The sequence below is a fragment of the Mobula birostris genome, chromosome 1 (assembly GCF_030028105.1).
Source record: "Mobula birostris isolate sMobBir1 chromosome 1, sMobBir1.hap1, whole genome shotgun sequence".
Classification (NCBI taxonomy): Eukaryota; Metazoa; Chordata; class Chondrichthyes; order Myliobatiformes; family Myliobatidae; genus Mobula; species Mobula birostris.
This window is the reverse complement of record NC_092370.1, coordinates 103,761,780-103,789,711: the sequence shown is the minus strand read 5'-3', so window position 1 is coordinate 103,789,711 and position 27,932 is coordinate 103,761,780. Positions and strand designations below refer to the sequence as shown.

The 27,932-nt window shown below is 40.9% G+C and overlaps 1 protein-coding gene across 1 annotated transcript in view; it reads left to right on the top strand.

Annotated features, from left to right (window-relative positions):
• Window positions 1-8,832, top strand: part of LOC140198562 (KH domain-containing, RNA-binding, signal transduction-associated protein 3-like) — a 217,417-nt gene extending 208,585 nt beyond the window's left edge. The window contains exon 12 of the transcript XR_011886202.1: window positions 8,700-8,832. The gene's annotated coding sequence lies outside the window, so the exon portion shown is untranslated. The remainder of the gene's footprint in view (window positions 1-8,699) is intronic.
• Window positions 8,833-27,932: the final 19,100 nt, after the last annotated feature.

The window sequence follows — 27,932 nt, the reverse complement described above, 5'->3', positions numbered from 1 at the left end:
AAGGCACTGGTGAGGCCTTACCTTGAGTATTGTAAACAGTTTTGGACTCCTCATCTTAGAAAAGTTGTGCTGGCATTGGAGAGGGTCCAGAGGAGTTTCACAAGGATGATCCAGGGATGAAAGGGTTATCTCATTGAAACCTTTCGAATGTTGAAAGTCCTAGACAGAGTAGATGTGATAAGGATGTTTCCCATGGTGGGAGAGTCTAGGACAAGAGAGCACAGCTTCAGGATAGAGGGGCGCCCTTTCAAAACAGAAATACAGAGAAATTTCATTATCCAAAGGGTGACGAATTTGTGGAATTTGTTGCTACATGCAGCTGTGGAGGCCAGGTTGTTGGATGTATTTAAGGCAGATATTGATAGATTCTTGATTGGATATGGCATCAAAAGTTATGGGGAGAAGGCTGGGAACTGGGGTTCAGGAGGATATAAAAAGGATCAGCCATGATTGAATGGTGGAGCAGACTCAGTGGACCAAATGACCTCCTCCTGTTCCTATTTCTTATGTTTTTATAAATGTTAATGGAATTAAGAAATATGCTTTTCAATTGGACTTTGTGTTTTGGAGAAAGAAGGTAGCTGAATACCAGGCAGGTCAGAATGCATCAGAAGCACCCATCTGCCTGTATCCCCTCTTCTGTATTTCACTGCCTTGGGACTTCCCTTTCTGGCTATGACTGTATTTCATTAACTGTGTGACTAGAAAACAAGATGCAGAACAATGCCATTGATTGTAACAACCAGTTGCATCTTCGATTATTCTCCTGCTGCTTTCATAACAGACTTGGTTAAGATTCTGGTTTAGACTTCAGTGCATTACTACTTTTATTTTTGGGCCCTCTTTCTCAGATTATACTAATGTTGATGCATCTTGAATTACCATGCTGATACCAAAATTAAAAGATTTGAGGTATTACAAAAGCAGATTGCATGGATTATGTTTGTACTCCCTTGACAATGGTGGGTTACAAAATTATCTGTGTTAAACAATTAAAAGATTTGAATGCACAGGTAGAAACTGTCTTTTCTGCTACTGAGCCTGGGACAAAAGGTTTATAATAAAATTAGATTAAGGCTGAACATCAATGTTATATAGGATTTTTTTAAGCATTTATAGCGAGAGGATTCGAGTACAGGAGCAGGGAGGTACTACTGCAGTTGTACAAGGCCTTGGTGAGACCACACCTGGAGTATTGTGTGCCGTTTTGGTCCCCTAATCTGAGGAAAGACATCCTTGCCATAGAGGGAGTACAAAGGAGGTTCACCAGATTGATTCCTGGGATGGCAGGACTTTCATATGAAGAAAGACTGGATGAACTGGGCTTGTACTCGTTGGAATTTAGAAGATTGAGGGGGGATCTGATTGAAACGTATAAAATCCTAAAGGGGTTGGACAGGCTAGATGCAGGAAGATTGTTCCTGATGTTGGGGAAGTCCAGAACGAGAGGTCACAGTTTGAGGATAAAGGGGAAGCCTTTTAGGACCGAGATTAGGAAAAACTTCTTCACACAGAGTGTGGTGAATCTGTGGAATTCTCTGCCACAGGCAACAGTTGAGGCCAGTTCATTGGCTATATTTAAGAGGGAGTTAGATATGGCCCTTGTGGCTACAGGGATCAGGGGGTATGGAGGGAAGGCTGGTGCAGGGTTCTGAGTTGGATGATCAGCCATGATCATAATAAATGGTGATGCAGGCTCAAAGGGCCGAATGGCCTACTCCTGCACCTATTTTCTATGTTTCTATGCTTAACATAAAAGGTGGTGAATTTTGAAGTTTCTTCTCAAAATGCATCAGAAATTTTGATTCTGCACAAAGCGCAGAATCAGATATCGCTGTGATGATCGTATGCTCTAGTATCAATTGGTTGGTGACAATAAAGTATAAAGTTATTGTCTGTGCCATGTGAGTATAGGAATAGAGTGAGGTGGAGGGTTAATGCGTGGCTGAGGGATTGGAGCAGAGGACAGGGATTCAGATTTCTAGATCTTTGGGACCTCATTTGGGGCAGCAGTGACATGTACAAAAAAGACAGGTTGCACTTGAATCCGAGGGGGACCAATATCCTGGCAGGGAGGCTAGCTAAGGCTATTGGGGTGAGTTTAAACTAGAATCACTTGGGGGATGGGAACCGAACTGGAGATGGAAGAAGGGGCGGTTGGCTCACAAATTGAGAAACAAAGCAGATGAACTTCAAATGTGGATCAGTACTTGGAACTATGATGTTGTGGCCATTACAGAGACTTGGATGGCTCAGGGGCAGGAATGACTACTTAACGTGCCAGGCTTTAGATGTTTCAGAAAGGACAGGGAGGGAGGCAAAAAAGGTGGGGACATTGAACTGCAGATCAGAGATGGCGTCACAGCTGTGGAAAAGGAGGAAGTCATGGAGGGATTGTCTACTGAGTCTCTGTGGATGGAAGTTTGGAACAGGAAGGAGTCAATAACTCTACTGGGTGTTTTTTATAGACCACCCAATAGTAACAGGTACATCAAGGAGCAGGTGGGGAGACAGATTCTGGAAAGATGCAATAATAGCAGGGTTGTCATAGTGGGAGATTTTAATTTCAGCAATATTGATTGGCATCTCCCTAGAGCAAGGGTTTAGATGGGGTGGAGTTTTTTAGGTGTGTTCAGGAAGGTTTCCTGACACAATATGTAGATAAGCCCACAAGAGGAGAGGCTGTACTTGATCCGATATTAGGAAATAAATCTGGTCAGGTGTCATTTCTCTCAATTGGAGTGCATTTTGGAGATGGTGATCACAATTCTATCTCCTTTACCATAGCATTGGAGAAGGATAGGAACAGACAAGTTAGGAAAGCATTTAATTGGAGTAAGAGGAAATATGAAGCTATCAGGCAGGAATTTGGAAGCATAAATTGGGAACAGATGTTCTCAGGGAAATGGACGACAGAAATGTAGCAAATGTTCAGCGGATATTTGCATGGTGTTCTGCATAGGTACATTCCAATAAGGCAGGGGAAAGATGGTATGGTACAGGAACCGTGGTGTACGAAGGCTGTTGTAAATCTAGTCAAGAAGAAAAGCTTATGAAACGTTCAGGAAAAACTAGGTAATAATAGAGATATAGAAAATTATAAGGCGAGGAGGAAGGAGCTTAAGAATGAAATTAGGAGAGCCAGAAGGGGCCAAGAGAAGGCCTTGGTGAGCAGGATTAAGGAAACCCCCAAAGCATTCTTGTTGTTCGTCCATCGTCGTCGATGAAGACCACGACACCATTAGTCATGATGATGGTGTCGAGACTAGCGCATGATTTGGATTTAAGTGAGGGAGAGTTGTGCAGCGTCAGCCTCACTCTCTCTTCCCAATTCCCATCTGGATCCAGTGGCAAGACAAGAGTTGAGACGACTGGAAATGGGACTGGGCACAGTGGATGACCAGGACGTCTTCTGTGTCATGTCATGCTCTACACATTCCACGACACTTGCAGAGACTGCCCTCTTGACCGTTGGACCTTCCGTTGGTCTCGTCAGCTCAATCCACCAGAGTCTGTCTTCACATGTTGGGATAGACAACTCCCTATCTCACCGAGGGTTTGAGACCTGTCGGCTACTCTCACCTGGTTTAGCCAGCTTGTCGAAGCTGTTGCCCAGGGTGTAGCTGCTGTCGCATGCAAACAGCTACGGGGAGCCACAGGTGAGGGCTGAGTGCCAGGAGGGGACCAAAGGTGGACTAACCGCCTTGAAAAGCACGTGACATGTTCCCCCACCAGAGGTGCTACCCCTCTCTGACACTCCATACACCCCAAGGCATTCTACAAGTATGTGAAGAGCAAGAGGATAAGACGTGAGAGAATAGGACCAATCAAATGTAACAGTGGAAAAGTGTGTATGGAACCGGAGGTGATAGCGGAGGTGTTCACTATGGAAAAGGACCTTGACGATTGTAGGGATGACTTACAGCAGACTGAAAAGTTTGACCATATAGACATTAAGAAAGAGGATGTGCTGGAGCTCTTGGAAAGCATCAAGTTGGGTATGTCCCCGAGGCCAAAGGAGATATACCCCAAGGTACTGTGGGAGGTGAGAGAGGAGATTGCTGAGCCTCTGGCAATGATCTTTGCATCATCGGTGGGGATGGGAGAGGTTCTGGAGGGTTGGAGTGTTGCAGATGTTGTTCCCTTATTCAAGAAAGGGAGTAGAGATAGCTCAGGAAATTATAGACCAGTGAGTCTTACTTCAGTGGTTGGTAAACTGATAGAGAAGATTCTGAGAGGCAGGATTTATGAATATTTGGAGCGGCGTAATATGATTAGGAATAGTCAGCATGGCTTTGTCAAAGGCAGCTGAGAAGTGGCAGATGGAGTTCAACCCAGATAAGTGTGAGGTGGTTCATTTTGGTAGGTCAAATATGATGGCAGAATATATTATTACTGGTAAGACTCTTGGCCGTGTGCAGAAACAGCGGGATCTTGGGTGGGTGTCCCCAATGATCCTTCAGAGCCTTTTTACACACTTGTCTTTGTAAGTGCCCTGAATAGTGGGAAATTCACATCTACGGATGCGCTGGGCTGTTCACACCACTCTGTGTAAAGTCCTGTGATTGAGGGAAGTACAGTTCCCATACCAGTCAGGATGCTCTCAATTGTGCCCCTATAGAAAGTTCTAAGGATCTGGGGGCCCATACCAAACTTCTGCAGCCATCTGAGGTGAAAGAGGCACTATTGTGTCTTTTTCACCACACAGCCAGTATGTACAGACCACATGAGATCCTTGGTGACGTTTGTGCCAAGGAATTTAAAGCTGTTCACCCTCGCAACCCCAGATCCATTGATGTCAATAGGGGTTAGCCTGTCTCCATTCCTCCTGTAGTCCACAACCAGCTCCTTTGTTTTTCCGACATTGAAGGAGAGGCTGTTTTCTTGACACCTCTGTGCCAGGGTGATGACTTCCTCTGTGTGGGCTGCCGCATTATTATTTGAGATTTGGTCAATCAGTTTAGTGTCGTCAGCAAATCCAAACTTTGCTTAGATGTTGAAATTGAGCTTGCAGCTTGTGCTGGTAGCTCAGTCCACACTCTCATGATGCTCTGAATGAAGAAGTTTTGCCTCATGTTCCCCTTATCTTTTCACCCTTCACCCTTAATCCTTAACCCATGATCTCTGGTTGCAGTTCCACCCAACCTCAGTGGAAAAAGCCTGCTTACATTTACCCCCTCTATACCCCACATAATTTTACATATCTCTATGTTATGAATGTACCTCTGTATTCCTACCTCTAAGTCATGCTTCCCCTTTTTACTTTGGTAAAAGACCACACGAAGACTTAGGAAATTGAGATAGTTAATAGTCTTGAGATTAGTCTGTGTTATAGAGGAAGTGCTGGATGTAATAAAATGTACCAAAGTAGATAAGTCTCCAGCACCTGATCCAGTCTATTAAAGAACATTATAGAAGGTAGAAAATGCAGGAGTTCTAAGTGCAATCTTAGCTTCATCATTAGTGACAGGTGAAGACTGGAAGGTGGCTCATGATGTGCCTTTATTTAAAAAGGATTGCAAAGAAAAACCTGGGAACTAATGGCCAATAATCCAAATATCTATGGTAGGTAAGTTACGAGAAGGAATTCAGAGGGATAAGATGTACAAGAATTTGGAAAGAGAGAGGTTCATAAGGATAATCAGCACAGCTTTGTGTGCAGGAGATTAAGTCTTTAGAACTCGAATGAGTTCTTTGGAAGTAACCAAGCAGCTCAATGAGGGCAGGGCTGCAGACAGTTTATATGGATTTCAGTAAGGCCTCTGATAAAGGTTGTTTGGCATGGTAGAATGCTGGAGAACATTGTACAACAGTGGGACCTACGTGTATATGAATGTGGTTCCCTGGAAGTGACATCACAAGTAGATACAACGCCTTTGCCATGCTGGCCATCATCAGTCTAGGCATTCAGTATAGAACTTGGCATGTTATGCTACAGTTGTTAGTTGCATTTGGAATATTGTGTTCATTTTTGGTCACCCTGCTTTAAGAAAATTCCATTAAGTTGGAAAGAGTGCTGGACTGATTTACAAGTATGTTGCCGGGACTCATGGGACTGAGTATGGAGGGATATTGAGCAGGCTGTGACTTTATTCAATGGAGCCTAGAAATATAAGGGGTATATTACAGAGAGATATAACATCATGTGGAGCAGAATTAGGGTGAGTATGCACACAATGTGTTCCAAGTTTGGAGAACCAACAACTAAAGGACATAGATTTAAAGTGAGAGGAGAGATTTAATAGGAACCTGTGGAGCAACTTTTTCTACTGGGAGTGGTCACCTGCCAGAGGAAGTGGTTGGGTACATTAGCAACATTTAAAAAGACTCGGGCAGGTGAAAATGGTTTAGAGGGATGTGTATCAAATTAATTGAGATAGGACTAGTTAGGAATCTTGGTCGGCATGGATGAAATAGGCCAAAAAACGCTGTTACCGTTTTATATATCTCGATGACTATATATAGAGGGATAAAAGAAACTGTTTATGTTTCCACAAATGCTATCTAAATTGCCAAGTGTATACAGTGTTTTCTGCTTTTATATGAAAATATGAACAATGTTAGCCTTTACAAAGATTTCTAGCAGCCTTTAATGTATACTCTAGTCCATGAAAAAGTTTATAAAGAAACTTTGGGGTTGCTGAATGTATATTTTTCAAATTCAAAATATTCACAATACCTCAGTAACTAAAGCAGAGCACTCTTGCATAGAGTAAAATCTAGATAATCAGGTATTGATGGGCCTGTGGAAAACAATGCTGTATTGCAAGGCTTTCAGTATTGATCATCTTCAACAAGAGAATGTCCTGGGACCTACCATTTACATTGACTAGTATTAGCATTGCAAATTTCTCACCATCAAAACCCTGTAGGGTCATATTGACCAGAATCGTATGCCAGCTAGCTGAATATATGTAGAGGCCAAATGAGCAGGTCAGGAACTGAGTATTCTGATGTAGGAACTGAGTATTCTGATTAAGAGGTTTAATTCTTGACACCCTAAAGCAGGGGTTCACAACTTTTTTATGCCATGGGCCTCTACCAGTAATCAAGAGATCTGTGGACCCCAGGTTGGGAACCCCTGACCTAAAGCCTTTCCACCATCTTCAAAACATCAATATTGCAAGAGAATCATAGAGAGATACAGGCCATTCAGCCCAGCATACGTGCACCATCTATCATCAACCCATTTGCACTGAAACCTGTTCTCCCTACTTACTATCAACTCTTCAGGTTCTGTCTTTCACCTACACTGCACTTTGCAGTGACCAATTAAACTACCAACTCACAAATCTTAGGTACAATGGAGCACTCAGAGGAAATCCATGTGGTCAGAGGGAGAATGTGCAAACTCCATCTTGATAGTGCCCAAGATCAGGATTGGACACAGTCTCTGACGTTGTTATCGGAATACTTTGCATGGAATGCAGCTGAAGAAATGTCAAAAATCTCAAAACCAACCAGGACAAGGATTTCATTTTTCATCCTAAACATTCATTCCTTCCACCCCTGTTGCTCCGAGGCCGCAGTCTATGCAATCAGAAAATGCACTGGAACTGTTCATCAAGCTAGTTCAGCAGCAACACAAAAACCTACAACCATAAAGCATAGGTTCTTTCCAAATTATGAGTCATCCTAATATGGCTATGCAGGGGTTTTTCCCATCTAAATCTTGAAACTTGTCAACAGCTACATGAGGTTATATTCACCAACAGGAATGAGGTGCTTCAAGAAGATGGCCCACCTTTTCCTTCTTAAGGACAATTAATAAAAAAGAAATGTTTGAAGCACCTGCATCCTGAAATTGACAAAGTTGTGTATGTGTGACTTAGAAATCTGAACACCGTAGAAAATGTCAATGTTCCATGTTCCGCAAAAAAACACAAAATACTTTGTGTTACACACATGAAAGTTGCTTGAATTTCCAGCATCTGCAGAATTCCTGTTGAATACTTTGTGTTTTCATTTGTAAGCCAGTTGTTAGTAAATGCACAACTACTGTGCATAGTTGTGTCATGCATTCGTTGGTTGTGTTACTGGTCAATAATATCCATGGAAGCCTCTTGACTAAAGAGAACATGGTTGGACTTTGATTTTGTACAATTATGTTAAATGGAAAATAGTAAACTTGTGTCTCATTTTATATTTCTCCCCTTTTACTTCCAGTGAGGACAAAATTTAAGGCAGAGTTCAGATTCAATTATCTGAAAAAAAAATAAGATCTGTCAGCAACTTTGAAGTTTATTGTCAAATCAACTGAGCTTGTTTTCTGATGACTTTTGTCTTCCCTGTTTGATCTAGTCTGTATGTGTCTACAAATTACACTAATGTACTGAATTGGCTCTTAACTTCCTGAAGTGGCAAAGCATGCTTCTACTTGAAAGCCCTTCACTGGTAAATGCCAGCAAATATAAATTACTCTTTTTTTAAATTCCTTAATCCAGTGATACTGTAATACATGGATAAATAGTTTAATTTGGGTTATAATGACAAACAAATAAAATTCAAGAATTGAATAGAGTCTGAAAATGATGGCAATGTTTTGCATTTATCTCAAAGGTCAAAATAAATTTATTATCAAAGTATGTATTGTAGGTGTTACCATATATGACCCTGGGATTCATTTTCTTGCCAGTATTCACAGTAGGACAAAGAAACAATATACTTGTAATAAAATTCTTTATTTGTCCTTTTAACAGGAGACTGTGCATTTGACTTGTCACCGATTAAATGAAGATGACCAAAAAGAGCAATCAACAAAATGACAGTCATATAGAATAAAAATCGAACATAATTGTTGATTCCACGTATAAACTGGTTGTAAAATTGTAAATATCTGTAAATTTAGTTTTTACCAAAGTAGTTGTGTTTTGCATTGTTTATTTGAATAATAGCTGCATTCTCACTTTTCTATTTTAACATATTTTTCATGTAATGAACTTTTTTATAACGAAGTTAAATAGCTCATTGATTTCTAAAATATTCTGGCTTCCTTTGATCCAGATCCAGAAATTTATCATGTTTGTGTTCCTGTGTTTAACTTTGATAAATAAACGAGAAGCAAAACTGTATTGTATCTGTAATAAAATGTGGAAAATAATGTAGTGAATTTGTTAACTCAGAACTAAGACAATTGGAATTATGCACACAATCTTTATTTCTGTGCCAGTGCAAAATCACTGAACTATTTTCTCCTGTAGCAATCTTGCCATCAAATACAAAGCTGGAGATGCTTTAAATATGAGGTAAAATGATGGAAATACTCAGTAGAGATGGCATCTATGAAGAAAACAAAACCATGAACGATTCAGGTCAATGACCTTTCATCATAATCTGAAAAAATTACATATGCAGGATATTTTTCCCTCTGATATGAATTCCATACTACATTTGGAAAACTTAGGCCATAATACAAGGCATAAATTCAGATTATATTAGTTGTGGAATATCTCTTGAATGGCAGCAAGATTGTGACTCTAGAAAATTAGATTGTAAATTCCTCAGATTATGGAAGGAGTGGTCAACCACTGGAGCCCAACCTTAGTTTTTCTTTTGTCCAGTGATTACTACTTTCTTTCTACAAGTTATTGAAATCCATTAATTTAAAATTATAATGTTCTCATTTCAGTTTGCCATTTCTGTTTCCTTTTGATGTTGTTAGTTTACTTTCCACCATGGTATTTATGTAAGCAGTTAGCTTACATAAATCCTAAACCCCGCAATGTTTTGTTCAGGCCTCTGGCATGCATTCTTCTCAATCAGTGTTACTTTGCTTCTTGGCATTTTTGTGCAACGTTCAAGGTAAAATTTATTATCAGAGTACACGCATATCACCACACACACAACCCTGAGATTCTTTTTCTGCGGGCATACTTAGCAAATCTATAGAACAGTAACCAAATTGTAAACAAACTGCAAATACAGATAAAACAATAATAGCAATAAAGATTAGCATAAAATAATGAGATACAGTTTTTAAATGAATATAGTTACCCCTTTTATACAAGAGCCTGATGGTTGAGGAGTAGTAACTATTCTTGAACCTGGTGGTACAAGTCCTGAGGCACTTGTACCTTCTACCTAATGGCAGCAGTGAGAAAAGAGCATGGTCTAGGTGGTGAGGATCTTTGATGATAGATGCTGTTTTTCTACGGCAACGTTTCAATCAGATGTGCTAAATGGTTGTGGGTAAAACCTTTCCAATGTACTGGGCCAAATCCACAACCTGTTGTCTGATTTTCTATTCAAAGACATCAGTGTTCCCAAACCAGGCTGTAATGCATCCAGTCAGCACACTTCCCACCCTACATCTATAGAAGTTTGCCAAGGTTGTTGACGTAATCTCTACAAACTCCTGAGGAAGCAGAGGTGCTGTTGTGCTTTCTTTGCTATTATATTTATATGATGGGTCCAGGACAGGCCCTCTGAGATAATGAGATAATGATACTCATGAATCTAAAGTTTCTGATCCTCTGATGATTACTGGATTATGTACCTTTGGTTTCCCTCTCCTGAAGTCCACTATCATTTCCTTCGTCTTATTGATGTTGAGTGAGAGGTTATCGTTATTACACCACTCAACCAAATTTTCAATCTCCAGCCCCCCCCCCCATATGCTGATTCATCACACCCTTTGATACAGCCCAGAACAGCGGTGTCATCAGCAAACTTGTACATTGTGTTGGAGCTGTCCTTAGCCACACAGTCAAGGGTGTAAAACGAGTAGAGCAGGGGACTAAGTGCATATCGCTGCAGTGCTTCTGTGCTGATGGAGATTGCGGAGGAGATGTTTTTGTCAATCAGAACTGACTGGGGTCGACAAGTGAGGAAACCTAGGATCCAATTGCGCAAGGTAGTATGGAGCCCCAGGTCTGACTGTAAAAGCTTTTATAGATATGTGAAAAGAAAAAGATTGGTTAAGACAAATGTACATCCCCTACAGACAGAAACAGGTGAATTGATTATGGGGAGCATGGACATGGCAGACCAATTGAATAACTACTTTGGTTCTGTCTTCACTAAGGAGGAGATAAATAATCTTCCGGAAATAGTAGGGGACAGAGGGTCCAGTGAGATGAAGGAACTGAGGGAAATACATGTTAGTATGGAAGTGGTGTTAGGTAGTTTGAAGGGATTAAAGGCAGATAAATCCCCAGGGCCAGATGGTCTGCATCCCAGAGTGCTTAAGGAAATAGCCGAAGAAATAGTGGATGCATTAGTGATAATTGTTCAAAACTCTTTAGATTCTGGACTAGTTCCTGAGGATTGGAGGGTGGCTAATGTAACCCTGCATTTTAAAAAAGGAGGGAGAGAGAAACCAGGGAATTATAGACCGGTTAGCCTAACATCGGTGGTGGGGAAAATGCTAGAGTCAGTTATCAAAGATGTGATAACAGCACATTTGGAAAGCAGTGAAATCATCGGACAAATTCAGCGTGGATTTGTGAAAGGAAAATCATGTCTGACGAATCTCGTAGAATTTTCTGAGGATGTAACTAGTAGAGTGGATAGGGGAGAACCAGTGGATGTGGTATATTTGGATTTTCAAAAGGTTTTTGACAAGGTACCACACAGGAGATTAGTGTGCAAACTTAAAGCATACGGTATTGGGGGTAAGGTATTGATGTGGATAGAGAATTGGTTGGCAGACAGGAAGCAAAGAGAGGGAATAAACGGGACCTTTTCAGAATGGCAGGCAGTGACTAGTGGGGTACCGCAAGGCTCAGTGCTGGGACCCCAGTTGTTTACAATATATATTAATGACTTAGAGGAGGGAATTAAATGCAGCATCTCCAAGTATGCGGATGGAAGCTGGGCGGCAGTGTTAACTGTGAGGAGGATGCTAAGAGGATGCAAGGTGACTTGGATAGGTTGGGTGAGTGGGCAAATTCATGGCAGATGCAATTTAATGTGGATAAATGTGAGGTTATCCACTTTGGTGGCAAAAACAGGAAAACAGATTATTATCTGAATGGTGGCTGATTAGGAAAAGGGGAGGTGCAATGAGACCTGGGTGTCATTATACACCAGTCACTGAAAGTGGGCATGCAGGTACAGCAGGCGGTGAAAAAGGCGAATAGTATGCTGGCATTCATAGCAAGAGGATTTGAGAACAGGAGCAGGGAGGTACTACTGCAGTTGTGCAAGGCCTTGGTGAGATCACACCTGGAGTATTGTGTGCAGTTTTGGTCCTCTAATCTGAGAAAGACATCCCTGCCATAGAGGGAATACAAAGAAGGTTCACCAGATTGATTCCTGGGATGACAGGACTTTCATATGATGAAAGACTGGATCGACTAGGCTTATATTTGTTGGAATTTAGAAGATTGAGGGGAGATCTTATTGAAACGTATAAAATCCTAAAGGGATTGGACAGGCTAGATGCAGGAAGATTGTTCCTGATGTTGGGGAAGTCCAGAACGAGGGGTCACAGTTTGAAGATAAAGGAGAAGCCCTTTAGGACTGAGATTAAGAAAAACTTCTTCACACAGAGAGTGATGAATCCGTGGAATTCTCTGCCACAGGAAACAGTTGAGGCCAGTTCATTGGCTATATTTAAGAGGGAGTTGGATATGGCCCTTGTGGCTAAAGGGATCAGGGAGTATGGAGGGAAGGCTGGTACAGGGTTCTGAGTTGGATGATCAGCCATGATCATACTGAGTGGCAATGCAGGCTGGAAGGGCGGAATGGCCTACTCCTGCACCTATTTTCTATGTTTCTATGTCTTGGATTTTACTGATTAGTTTTGAGGTGATGATAGTGTTAAGTGCCGAGCTGTAATTGATAAAAAGCATCCTGGTGTATGCATCTTTGATGTCCACATGTTCCAGGGTTGTGTGAAGAGCCAATGAGATGTCATCTACTGTTGCTTCAGTAAGGCTAGTAAAAATACACCTTACACACCTTATTCCCTTCATGATTTTTCTCTCTATTTTCATCAGTATCCAGATCCATTGATGTACTAAACCAGTGCTTAATTGTAAAAGCCCACTAAATAAGTTGTAGATTCAGATGCACGGAAGGAAATGTATTTGATTGTGTGTTTATTTTGCTTTCCAGACCAAAAGTGATTAGATATGATTATACCATTTAGGATACTTTTACTACCTTGCATTTTGCTGGAAAAAAAACTCAGCTTCACAATCAAGCCACTTCCATACTACAGCTGAAGAAAATTTGCCCTTTGTTCTTGAACTTGCTGAAGCCATTTCTGATATATCCTCTCTACCTCAAAAGATAACATCTTGTACCATATCTGAATGCATCACTGCATAGATAAGAATATTCTCTTCATTTTCAAGTAGTGACATGAGCATTTCTTTTTCCAAAATTACAAGAACCTAAATCATGAAGAGGATTTTTAAAATCCATGTAAACCTCTAACAATTTGGTTTTTAAACATGGCCTGGATTTTCCTTCTAAGTACTGCTTGCTTTGATATGGTCCCAGAAAGCTCATGAGGTTTCCTCTGAGTGTATGATAAAAACTATCAGCGGACTCCTAGTCTCTTTAATGTAGACTTTACCATTGCATACCTTGTTTGAACATAAACTTTGAATGTCAAGAACTTGAATCTCCAATGTGTTGGAGGAGAAATTCAAGGAATATTACAAATAATAAGATTTCTAAAAGTAATTTTTTTTCCACATTAATCTACTACCCCTCCTTGTTTTTAATTTTTTACAGCCCAATGTGAGATACTTCGCTCTGCTTAATAATTGCTTTTCTTTTCATTGCAGCTCCATCAAATGAAGATTTTGATTTCCCTTGGGAATCAATGTCAAAATTAGACTTCTGTGCATAAAAAAAAACAAATAATTGAAAACTCTTTGCATGTAACTATAATATCAAAGTCCATTTATCCTGCCAGACACTACAAGCTAAAATAATTTCAAGTAGGTTATCCCAAAAGCTGGTAGCAGCTCATTTCAGATGCTGCTGCACCTGCTGTGTTCCAATGAATTTCTGTTGTTTCATCTCAAATATTGTTTTATCAATGTCAGTGGCACTAATAACTGGGCAAACTTGAGAATCTTCTATTGTCTTATTATTTGAATATATTTTTAAATACAAACTGCCCCATATGTCAAGTTGATATACTGTGCTACATAGAAATAAAATAGCTGTTTGCTTCTGTTATGGTCAACCATTCTTTGAAAATAGTAATTACATTGGTATATGGTGATTAAGTACAAGATTTAGTGAAAACTGCAATAAAGTAATTTAACAGTTGCTGAGATCTTTTTAAATGAGGTCGGATTGCAGCTTTTTGCTCAGAGATAATCATGCATATAACCAAAAGAATAGCCAAAAATGAGAAATCTTAACGTAATCTGCCAAAAAGTAAATAATTGAAAGTATCAATATTAGAGTTTTACTTCATTCCTTTGACATCTTGAACTCAAATCAAAGCCATTGAATAATTGTTTTGAGTTTGTATCTATATATTCCAGATGAAAAACTGCAGGCATGTCCCACTTTTAACTAACTTACAGCAGTCAACATTTATAAGTTGCTGCCCATCTATAGAGTGTTACTTTGAATTAAAAAGTTCAAAGTAAAATTTATTATCAAAGTACATATATGCTAGAATATAGACCTATTCAGGAAGATGAAATACAATAGAATTTTACATAAATTTACATAAGCGAAGACCGACAGACAGCAAAGGTGCAAGAGAAGACAACCTGCAAATAAAAATAATGCTGATGACATGAGTTGTAGAGAGACTTTGAAAGATAAAATCAGTTTAGAGGAGTAGCAAATAAAGTTATCCACACCACTTAAGGCTTCTGTATCTCCTTCCCCTACAATTATGAGGGGTATAGATAGGGTAGACTGCAGGAGAGTTTTCCCCATTTCAGAGATCAATTTAGGGTAATGAAGTTTAGAGCAGCTCTGAAAGGGATATCCATCCAGAGAGGCTATTTGAAGCAGAGTCGCTAGTAGAATTTAAGTAGTATCTGATGAGTACTTGAATCACCCAGGCTTGGAAGGGTACAGTCCAAATCTCAGAAAAAGGGATTATTGAGGATGGATATCCTCTAGGTAGCTTGGGCATAATGAGTTGATGCCCTCTATCGTTGCTGTATAACTCATCTGTAGTTGTTGGTGTACTCAGGAATGCATTATAGAAGCTTTGATTAAAGCAAAGTTGATCACTAATCTTACGTAACCTTAAGTGGAATTTCAATGCCATTGCTAAACCTGACCAAAAGAATCTTATTTAATCTCAAATATGCGTGGCTCAACTCCAAATGATATTTTAACCCTGTAATCTTTTAATATCTTTTGGTTCAAAAAAAAAGTCTGTCATTTTAGTTTTAAAACAAGCACTAGATCCTGGTGACCGAACTCCAGGGCCAACAGGACTCAGGACGTCTACACGTACGTGTTCTAGGACTCAGGACACATTCAGTTTGGACAGGCATAGGTCAGGTTTTATTTTTTTCCAACTTACACAGTATCTACTTATGCAAGAGCTCTCCAAACTTTTTCCAATCTTATGCGGAAATATTTAATAACTCAATGCTAAATCATAAAAATCAAAAAGAAAACTTAGAAATCTGAAATAAGAACAGAAAATGCTGCAGGTCAACAGATCAAGCAGAATCTGTGGAAGCAGGGAAAAAAGGATATTTCAGGTCAAAACATCTGAAGTAAATAAACAATCTTGCAGTGAAAAGGGAGGAGGGGATGGATAGGATGAAGCAAGTATCTATAATAAGGGGTGGTCAGGCTTTCCACGTTGAGTTCATCTACATCATTGGTTCATAGGGGAGTGAGAATATAAACAGAAGTATAGAACAGTGTGGAATACAGGGCTGTATAACGTGGCCAGCAGGTCAGAATGTGCTAATGGAGAAAAACTGAGCCAGTATCAAGGTGGATGAACAATAGCAGAAAGGATTAAGCAACAGATAAAAAGATGAGGCTGGGAATGGGATGGAGAAATGCATGGAAGACAACAAGATACTAAGTTTTGCCTATGTGCATTGCATTTTGTTTCTCCAATCTAGCAGACACCAGACTGTGAGTAACAAATACAGCTCTCCAGTTTGGAGGAAATGTGTTTTCTGGAAGGACTGTTTAGACTCCTGGATAGTGGGAAAGGAAGAAATGATTGGACATGTATTGCATCTCTTGTAGTTGCATGGAAAAGAACTATAAGAATAAAACATGAGGATGGAAGAATGGACCAGTGAGTTGCAAATGGAATGGTCCCTTCAAAATGCTAAGAGGGAAGATGGTGGAATTCCATTGAAGCTGATGGGGATTGCAAAGGATGATCCTTTGAATTTGAAGGCAGGCACCATGATATCCTTGTTTTATTGAGAATGAGATGAGGTAAGAGGAGGGGTGTAAGGGTTCTGCCATGGTGCAAAAAGAAGGAAAGCACCTCAGGGGCACTTACGTGAAAAGTTTTATCAGCAAACCAAAAGCCATGGAGACAGAGGAAGTGCACAATGAACTAATCTCATCACAAGATATGGGTAGGATGAAGCATAATTGAGGTAACTTGTACAGAGTACCTGTAGATACTTTGTGATTAATATTTGTCAATAACTTGTCAACTGAGATAGTGATTAAGTATAACAAAGAAGGTTTTAGTTTTGTAATTCAGTTAGCTCATAAAAATATACTTTATATTGAATTGAATGTAAACATATCATCGAGCAAGCCAGAAATTAGCATCTGTCCTATGTTTAAGAGGCTATAGGTTTAAGATGAGAGGTAAAAGATTTCAAAGGGACCTGAGGGGTAATATCTTCACTCAGAGGGTGATATGTATATGGAATGAGATGCCAGAAAAAGTAGTTGAAACAAGTGCAGTAGCAACATTCGTTATTTGTATAAGCACATAGTCAGGCAGAACTAGGCCAAACATGGGCAAGTGGGACTAGCTTGGTGCACACCATGGTCACCAAGGAAGAGTTGGGTCAAAGGGCCCTGTCTCCATGCTGTATTACTCCGTCTATTATCCAAAACCCATTATTAACTAGAGTCACTAAAAATATAAAAGGAGGCAGCTGAAACCAAATATGAATTTTCAGCGTGGTACATATGAACAGACAAAGCAGGCATGAAACAGATGGCCACAAATATCATGCATATAGGAGGCAAGGAGATTTGGAATGATCTTAAGGCCGAAGGCGATAAAGAAACTGGCAAGAACTTCAGTATTAGTAAAAACCTAAACTTAGAGAGATGCTTAATTACAAATTAGAAGACATTGTGAGAAGGGTGGTTAGTAAAAACAGGGTGAGAAGCTCATGGTTTAGATTTTGAAAGTGAGGCACAAGAAATATGCAAAAGAAGATGATGGTTAATAATAACTCTGAATGACACTACATGCGTGAGCACTGAACCTCCAGTCATGATTGAGGAAGGAACTAAAAAGGATATATAAATAAGAACCTAACTGGTTTGGTCAATTGATCTGTGAAACAACAAGGGAGAGAGATGGCCCTGAATTCTGAATTCCGTACAGGCCTTGATTAGTAACAAGTCATATTGGGACAGACAGTTAGTCGCTGTCTGCTGTTCTTTGAATAAATATTATATGCATCACTTTTCCCTTCTCTGATTTTCTGCTCTTCAGTTCCAGCATTGTAATTACTGGAGAAAGCGAGAAAGGGAAGGGAAGAATCAAAGATAGGTCATATCAGGGTGAGACCAGGGTAAAAATTGACAGCAAAAGTTAATTCTTGAGCAGGAAATAGCACCAATGCTGCCATTCAATGTTCCCTCTAAGCTGTGTGCGTGCGGGTGCGTGGTGTGTGTATGTGGGTGTGTGTGTGTGTGTGTGTGTGCACGCGCGTACACACATTTTTTGCTACTGGCACACAAAGGAATTTAAACTGCACACAAAAGATTGTCAGCCTCTACCTTCTCATGTTAAGTACAGCACAACATTTTTGCGCACACTGGCCATTGCAAATTAGAGGGGATATTACTGCCCTTGGTGTGCTTGTAGAGGAATTGGACAAGGGGACCAGAGCAGGACCGGAACAAAGACTTTCATGTATTCCACAAAAAGACAACCGTAGTCGGGGCCTTTGTGGGATGTCATTGCTACATCTTTGATCTGGGAAAATAAGCCAGACATGTGCGAGTGCTTATGGAGGGGTACTGGTTGGGCAGAAGCACAGGTCTTGATGTAGGGATGGAGGTGCAAAAACATTGTATGTCCTTGGTGATGATAGGATTTGGAAATTATGACAAATAGCATTTAAGTGCTGCGAATATAGGTGGGAAAGGAAAAAACAAGATAAAAAGTGCAATCAAAACAGAAAGCAATAAGTTCTGCTAAATAGGCTGAAACAATGGATCTGCCCAGACTGCCCTGATTGTAGATGTTGAGCATTTTGGACTCTGTGGGACTGTGTGACTTTTCATCTCCTATTAAAAATACTTAACTGATTATAAGTAAAATGATTTTATAGGATATCCTAATATATTGGAAAATCTACTTAATCTCATTATAAAACTTGATGTAGCAACATCACATTACACACATCAGGAGTGTTGAGGTAAATCTAAAGTTAGCAACATAAATATTTGTTAAATTCACAATTATTAGAATCAGAATCAGAATCAGGTTTATTATCACAGGCATATGATGTGAAATTTGTTAAATTAGCAGCAGCAGTCAATGCGATACATAATATAGAAGGGGAAAAATAAATAAAATAAAATAATAATAATAATAAAAATCAATTGCAGTATATTGAATAGATTAAAAAATGTGCAAAATTCAGAAATACTGTATATTAAACAAAGTGAGGTAGTGTCCAAGGGTTCAATGTCCATGTAGGAATTGGATGGTAGAGGGGAAGAAATTGTTCCTGAATCACTGAGTGTGTGTCTTTAGGCTTCTGTATCTCTGTATCTCCTACCTGATTGTAACAGTGAGAAAAGAGCATGCCCTGGATGCTGGAGATCCTTAATAATGGATGCTGCCTTTCTGAGACACCGCTCCCTGAAGGTTTCCTGGGTACTTTGTAGGCTAGTACCCAAGATGGAGCTGAATAGGCTTATAACCCTTTGCAGCTTCTTTCAGTCCTGTGCATTTGCACCACTGCCCCCGCCCCCCATACCAGAGAGTGATGCAGCCTGTCAGAATGCTCTCTACGGTACACCTATAGAGGTTTTTGAGTGTATTTGTTGACATACCAAATCTCTTCAAACTCCTAATGAAGTATAGCCACTGTCTTGCCTTCTTTATAACTACATCGATATGTTGGGACCAGGTTAGATCCTCAGGGATCTTGAAGCAGCTCACTCTCTCCACTTCTGATCCCTCTATGAGGATTGGTATGTGTTCCTTTGTCTTACCCTTCTTGAAGTCCACAATCAGCTCTTTCGTCTTACTGACGTTGAGTGCCAGGTTATGGTGGCAGAAGTCCACCAGCACATCAGTACCGTCAATCATCAGATTGGTATGCTTCTATTTACTTTGATTGAAAGAGTTGAAAATTCATAGTAGTTCAGTCAGCTGGAAGGGAACAACTCTTTAAAGTTACGGAAGAATGTTTCAATAAATGGTAACTTTAAAGAGTTGATCAACCCTAATTAAAATAGTGACTGGGAACACGGTAGAACCAGGCATCCAGTGATGTGCCTTTCCAAAAATATTTGGTTGCAAATTAATGGAAGTTCAAGCTTTAGATCAATCTCAAGAATATTAGAACATAAGGAAAGACAAGAATGAAAAGGAGACTCAGCCCCTCAAACCTGCCTCACCATTCAATATAATCCTAGCTGAGCTGCCTTAGGCCTCACCTCCTGTTTCCATAGGCCTTTCCTAGATCGTTTGTAAGCTGCCCCCAGCACATCCTTGGTTGTTAATGCAAATGACATATTTCACTAACAAGAAAAGATCTGCAGATGCTGGAAATCCAAGCAACGCACACAAAATGCTGAAGGAACTCAGAAGGCCAGGCAGCATCTATGGAAAAAAGTCCAGTTAAAGTTTCGGGCCGAAACCCTTCGGCAGGACTGGAGAGAAAAAAGCCGAGGAGTAGATCGGAAAGGTGGTGGGGGGGAGAGAGAAACACCAGGCGATAGGTGACCGTCCCGCACTTTTCCTATACTACACTGATGACTGCATTGGTGCTGCTCCCTGTACCCATGCTGAACTCGGCGATTTCATCCACTTTGTCTCCAGCTGCCACCCTGGCCTCAAAATCACCTGGTCCATTTCCGACACTCCTCTTCCATTTCCCGATCTTACTGTGTCTTTCTCTGGAGACAGCTTATCCAGCGATGTCTATTATAAACCAACGGACTCTCACAGCTACCTGGACTATACCTCATCCCACCCTGCTACTTGTAAAAATGTCATCCCCTTCTCTCAATTCCTCCGTCTCTGCCGCAACTGCTCTTAGGATGAGGTTTTTCATTCTAGAATGAAAGAGCTCCCCTCCTTTTTCAAAGAAAGGGGCTTCCCTTCCTCCACCATCAATGCTGCCCGCAACCACATCTCTTCCATATTACGCACGTTTGCTCTTACCCCATCCTCCCACCAGTTACCAGGGATAGGGTTCCTCATCCTCACCTACCACCCCACCAGCCTCCGCATCCAGCACATAATTCTCTGAAACTTCCACCACCAAACACATCTTTCCCTCCCCCCACTTTCTGCTTTCAGCTGGGATCGCTCCCTATGTGACTCCCTTGTCCATTCGTCGCTTTCCACTGATTTCCCTTCTGGCACTTATCCTTGCAAGTGGAACAAGTGCCACACCTGCCCCTGTACCTCCTCCCTCACTACCACTCAGGGCCCAAAGCAGTCCTTCCAGGTGAAGCGACACTTCACCTGTGAGTCTGTTGGGGTTATTTACTGTGTTTGGTGCTCCTGGTGTGGCCTCCTGTATATCGGTGAGACCTGACGTAGATTGGGAGACCATTACGCCGAGCGTCAACGCTCCATCTGCCAGAACAAGCACGATCTCCCAGTAGCCACCCATTTTAATTCCAGTTCCCATTCCCATTCCCATTCCAATATGTCCATCCTTGGCCTCCTCCACTGTCAGGATAAGGCCACACTTAGGTTGGAGGAATAACACCTTATATTCCGCTTGAGTAGCCTCCAACCTGAAAGTATGAACATCAATTTCTCAAACTTCCATTAATGCCTCCCCCCTCCTTCACCATTTCCCACCCCCTTGGTCCTCTCTCATGTTACCTCCCTCTGGTGCTCCTCACTCCCCCCCCCCACCTTTTTCTTTCTTCCATGGCCTTCTGTCTCTTTCACCAATCAACTTCCTAGATATTTGCTTCATCCCTCCCCCTCGAAGTTTCACCTATCACCTGGCATTTCTCTCCCCCCTCCCCCCATCTTTCAAATCTACTCCTCAGCCTTTTTTCTCCAATCCTGCCGAAGGGGTTTCGGCCCGAAACATTGACTGTATTTTTTCCATTGATGCTGCCTGGCCTGCTGAGCTCCACCAGTGTTTTGTGTGTGTTGACACATTTCACTCTGTGCTTCAATGTAGATGTGATAAATAATCCAAACCTGATTCTCAATCCTATTTCCTTTCTAAATACCCTCAATAATCCAGTTACTCTAACCCTCTGGTGTTGAGAATTCCAAAAACTGAACACATAAGCATTTATAATCAATAAAAGATTGAAGTAAGAGAGATAACATGTAGAAATAAACTACACTTAAAAATGATCTCAAGAACAAATTGACTGCAGGAATGAATCGTCATAGTTTACGTTGTTTCTTTTCGGGACATCTGAAAAGGAGTTGCAGCATGGAAGTAAATCAAGCCAATACAGCTAACTCAGTGGTGAACATAATTGATTATTAATATGCAAACCCAAAAATTTCTTAGAATTCATTAGCAATTGACCGTAAGCAGTTGTTTTCACAAGCCTAATGATGAAGTGGCAGAATCTACAGTTATAAATCTGTGGTAATTTACAAATGAAATCTGCAGCACAAATAGCTGGATGATTTACACCTTAGTAATGATATGCATATTGCCACTTGTTATTTTCTCAGCAAACTCTTTGGCCAATTTCCATTTATCAATTTCTTTTAAATCTTAATTGGCTTGATGTACAGCATGTATCCAGATTTTTGTTAATTATATTAATTTTAATTATGTTTTTTTATCCTCCTGAGCTGTAGAACTAACATTGTTCAGAATAAAACTTCTTTTGTCCATAAAAAAGTTCCATAATGGTTATATTTGGCTATAATCTTACATTAGTCTATACAGTTTTACAGCAGTGTCTACTGTAAAAAGTCTCAGAATTAATATGGAGAAAAAGACAGTAATAATAAAATTAACAAATATCAGCATTTTTAAGCATTCATTCATAATAAGTAAATCTCTAATGGCAAGAAATAGATTATGTTGTAATATTCAAGTCTGAAAATTTTCATTGTCTATTGCTAATTCATGAAAAGTTACATAATTCTCAGTTTTTGTCAAAAGAGTAAAGGAATGTATGAGTTGTGGTTAGGACATTGCATGAATTTATGACTTTAAACTTGCCTTTAAAGGTAGGATGAGTATCAAATTAAACTCTTATTTTTTATGAAAACTCAACTGTTTAGTAGTAACACACATCAAAGTTGCTGGTGAACGCAGCAGGCCAGGCAGCATCTCTGGGAAGAGGTACAGTCGACGTTTCAGGCCGAGACCCTTTGTCAGGACTAACTGAAGGAAGAGTTAGTAAGATATTTGAAAGTGGGAGGGGGAGGAGGAGATCCAAAATGATAGGAGAAGACAGGAGGGGGAGGGATAGAGCCAAGAGATGGACAGGTGATTGGCAAAGGGGATATGAGAGGATCATGGGACAGGAGGTCCAGGGAGAAAGACGGGGGGGGGGGGACCCAGAGGATGGGCAAGGGGTATAGTGAGAGGGACAGAGGGAGAAGAAGGAGAGTGAGAGAAAGAATGTGTGTATATAAATAAATAACAGATGGAGTACGAGGGGGAGGTGGGGCATTAGCGGAAGTTAGAGAAGTCAATGTTCATGCCATCAGGTTGGAGGCTACCCAGACGGAATATAAGGTGTTGTTCCTCCAACCTGAGTTTGGCTTCATCTTTACAGTAGAGGAGGCCGTGGATAGCCATGTCAGAATGGGAATGGGATGTGGAATTAAAATGTGTGGCCACTGGGAGATCCTGCTTTCTCTGGTGGACAGAGCGTAGGTGTTCAGCAAAGCGGTCTCCCAATCTGCGTCGGGTTTCGCCAATATATATAAGGCCACATTTGAGCACTGGACACAGTATATCACCCCAGCCGACTCACAGGTGAAGTGTCGCCTCACCTGGAAGGACTGTCTGGGGCCCTGAATGGTGGTAAGGGAGGAAGTGTAAGGGCATGTGTAGCACTTGTTCCGCTTACGAGGATAAGTGCCAGGAGGGAGATCAGTGGGGAGGGATGGGGGGGACGAATGGACAAGGGAGTCGCGTAGGGAGCGATCCCTGCGGAAAGCGGGGGGGGGGGAGGGAAAGATGTGCTTAGTGGTGGGATCCCATTGGAGGTGGCGGAAGTTACGAGAGAATAATATATTGGACCCGGAGGCTGGTGGGGTGGTAGGTGAGGACCAGGGGGACCCTATTCCTAGTGGGGTGGCGGGAGGAAGGAGTGAGAGCAGATGTACGTGAAATGGGGGAGATGCGTTTGAGAGCAGAGTTGATAGTGGAGGAAGGGAAGCCCCTTTCTTTAAAGATGAAGCCACGCTCAGCTTAACCTTATATTCCATCTGGGTAGCCTCCAACTTGATGGCATGAACATCGACTTCTCTAACTTCCACTAATGCCCCACCTCCCCCTCGTACCCCATCTGTTACTTATCTATATACACACATTCTTTCTCTCTCTCTCCTTTTTCTCCATCTGTCCCTCTGACTATACCCCTTGCCCATCCTCTGGGTTCCCCCCCTGCTTGTCTTTCTCCCCAGACCTCCTGTCCCATGATCCTCTCATATCCCCTTTGCCAATCACCTGTCCAGCTCTTGGCTCCATCCCTCCCCCTCCTGTCTTCTCTTATCATTTTGGATCTCCCCCTCCCCCTCCCACTTTCAAATCTCTTACTAACTCTTCCTTCAGTTAGTCCTGACGAAGGGTCTTGGCCTGAAACGTCGACTGTACCTCTTCCTAGAGATGCTGCCTGGTCTGCTGCGTTCACCAGCAACTTTGATGTGTGTTGCTTGAATTTCCAGCATCTGCAGAATTCCTGTTGTTTAGTAGTAACCTTTGGGAAGGTAATCTACCAGGCTACTATTTGCTACGTTATGTACTATTTGCTACAGTTGACTAGAAAATAAGAACTGACAGAGGAATATTCTTCCTCTTTAAAAAAAACTCACAAAGACCTATCCTCTGCAATGCTCTATGATAGAGAATTCAAGTGACTCACTAACTAAGAAGTTCCCATAGATTCTAGTTATAAATGACAACTTCTTTTCTTTAAATAAGCCCCTCACTTGGGTTTCGTCCACCAGTGAAATGATTTGCCATCTACCCTATTATACCCACTTCGTGTTTAAATAAGATCACCGCATATCACTCTACATGCCAAAGAATATAGATTTAATTTCTTCAGTTGTTTGTGATAAGACAAATCTGTCGTCCCTGGAATTGCCTTGCTGAATCTCTTGCCAATATCTTCAGTGCTCGTATATCTTTTCTAAAGTAATGAGAAAAAATTGTGCATAGAACTCCAGATACTTTCCAATTGCTAAGCTTCAGCCCTCTAGTTGTTTGCTGCACTTCTCTGCAGTTCATGCACAAGAAGATCTAGATACTTTTTCACTTTGCTCATCTGCAATCTTTCTCCATTTAGATAATAGTCTGCCTTTTATATTCCTTTTGTCAGATATACATTCTCATTCTCATATTAATTCAATGATTAAATAATTAAAATTTATAAAGTTATTAAATTGCAGTTGGTCAATAAAACTCATCAATTGAAGTAGATGTAATACAGAAAAAAATCACGTGTGAGCAATTTAATGACGGACTGATAAAGGTTTACCTCTACTTCAACCAAAGGCAAAGTCAATTACACCAAAAAAACTCAGGTTTGGCACTAATTAATTATGCAATCTCCAGAAAGGCGGCTGATTTGATTTGAGAATGAGAATGTGACACCTTATAAAGGTGTAAATGGCAGTCTGGTGTGAAGGTAGTGATGTACATTCTTAAATAACTGTGAATTTGTTCAGGACAAAGAGAACCGATGGAAGAATGCTGTGTTGTGCCAAAGTAAAGAGGGAACACACTGGAATAATTTAAATTCTCGGTGGCTATGAAACTAAGTTACTGATGAAGTTGAGCAAAAAATAAAAATCATAAACAGAATGTAACACATTGTTTCAGGTCTTTGATCTTTTATCAGAATAAGTACCATTTTTTCAATATTTTTGTATCAAAAAAACTAAAATAAAAGAGCATAAAAACCCATAGAAGAAGAGTCCTGGAATGATAAGGGAAAGTACACCCTTTTTTATGTTCTTTCAAGGGATGAGTGTTCTGCAGACTGAACCAGCATTTATTGCACATCCCTAATTTCTCTTGAAAATATGGTGGTCAGCTGCATTCTTGAATGGCTGTAGTCCTTGAGGTCCGGGTATTCCCACAATGCTGTGAGGAAGAAAGGCCCAGTGACAGTGAATGAGTAGTGATATATTCCCAAATTAGGATGGCATGTGGCTTGGAGGGCAGTTTCGGGGTGGTGGTGTTCTCATGCTTTTACTGTTCTTGTCCTTCAAGCAGGCAGAGGTCATATTTTGGAAGGTGTTGCCCAGAATTCTGGTGAGTAGCTGCGATGCATCCTATGCATGGCACAGGTTGCTGCCACTGTGATTCAGTGGTGCAGTGAGTCAATGATTGTAAATTGGGTGTCTATCAACTGGGCTACTATGTCCTGTATAATGTCAAGCTTCTTGAGTGTTGTTGAATCTGCACTCATTGAAGCAAGAGGTGAGTATTCCATCACACTCCTAGTTTGAGCCTTGTATATAGTGGACAACCTTTGGGGAGTTAGGAGGTGAGTTACTTGCCACAGAATTCCTACCCTCTGACAGCACCCCATTGTGTATTTGACTGCTCCAGTTCAGTTTCTGGGTAGGTGTATCATCCCAAAAGGCTTAAACATAGAACTACAAGAGAGTTTTGAAAATAAATGGACTAGGGTGATGTTCAATACCTAGTTGCAGAAGTTAGTGGTGTTGCCTCCCAACTCCAGAGTCATAGGTTCAATTCTGATCTCTGGTGATGTCTGAGTGGAATTTGCACATGCTCTCTGTGACAACATGTATTTTTCCCACCTTTTGATCTAGTTCATTAGTAACTGTAAATTGTCCCCAAAGTAAGTGGGTATTGATAGGGAAAAGAGGGGAAAATACCATTAGTGTTGATTGAGAGCAAATTTTTTCCCTCCCCCTTCCTTCTTCTTCTATGCCCCACTCTGGCCTCTTACCTCTTCTCCTCACCTGTCTATCACCTTACCCTAGGTCCCCTCTCCTTCCCTTTCTCCCATGGTCCACTCTCCTCTCCTATCAGATTCCTTCTTTTCCAGCCCTTTTCCTTTTCTATCCAGCTGGCTTCACCGATCACCTTCCAGCTATCCTCTTTCCCCTCTCCCCCACTTTTTATTCTGGCATCTTCCCCCTTCCTTTCCAGTCCTGAAGAAGGGTCTCGACCCCAAGCATCAACTGGTTTTTCTCTCATTTCCATCGATGCTGCCTGACCTGCTGAGTTCCTCTAGCATTTTCTGTGTGTTGCTTCGGATTTTCAGCAACTGCGGAATTTATCATGTTTGGAATCTGTTATCTTTCTCAAAGGAGGTTGTAAGGGAAGCCAATCGAAGTAATTTTGGTGAGCCACAACAGTGGCCTGGATAATATCAAGCTTCTTCAATGTTGGTAGAATTCCATCAGACTCCTTGATCCTTGTGAATGTAACGGTGTTTGAGTGTTTGAACTCTGTATTAGAGTTTTCTGTACATCCAAGTAGAAGAATAGGATCTCAGTCCTCTGTTCATCAAAATAGAATATGTTGTTTTTGAAGGTGAGCCTGTCCTCTGAAGATCCAAACTCACATCACATAACATAGAACATAGTAGAGCATTGGACAAGACATCTGGCCCACGATGTTCTAAGGAAAACAATCCAAGTCTGTCCAACCTGTTCTTGTAGCTCCTATTCTCTAATCCAAGCAGCTCATATCCTCTAATCCATTCAAGAAATCAGCTTTCCTTTCCCAGTTCCCAATTATATCACTTCAAGTAGCACCAGAACTATTTCTGTTAGGGCCTGTTTTCCTATTAGAGATCCAAGTTGTGGCCCAGTGTAGCAGCAGTGACACTCGAAATGCATGTATGATGATCTTTAGCACAGCTGCATGCCCAATATCACCAATGAGCTTTACACCTCAGTTCAGTCGTGTGGCATTCAGAAAATCAACTTCCAAGCAAGCCTATTAGTCCACTTAGCCTTCCCTTCCAAGGTATGTTCAGTTTTTGTGCTCTAATAACCGATTGCTTCATCATTTGTGGAATTGCTTATGAGGAGCGAAGTAAAACTTAAGAAATTGTTGAAAAATATCAACAATTTTTGTCCACTGGCCAATCACCACAGATGCAAAGAAGCAGACACACACTGAAGGATAACTCAAATCAAACTGGATTGGGAGCAAGTTTCCACATTTGCTGCACCCTCCCACACTGCTGCCAAAATAAGAAGTATTGTTATGCTGTCTAGCTCCCTTTTGTGCAAAATCAATACTTGCTGCAGAAAATATACTCATCAAATCTTAGAAAGGAGATGCATCATTGAACAGCTATTATGTGATATCTACCTTTCCTGGAAGGAGACAATTCCTGTTGCCTGTAAACATTTTTTGAAGTTTGGCCATGCTGTGTCTTACTCATCGTAGTCTTACACTGTTCCTATGTAG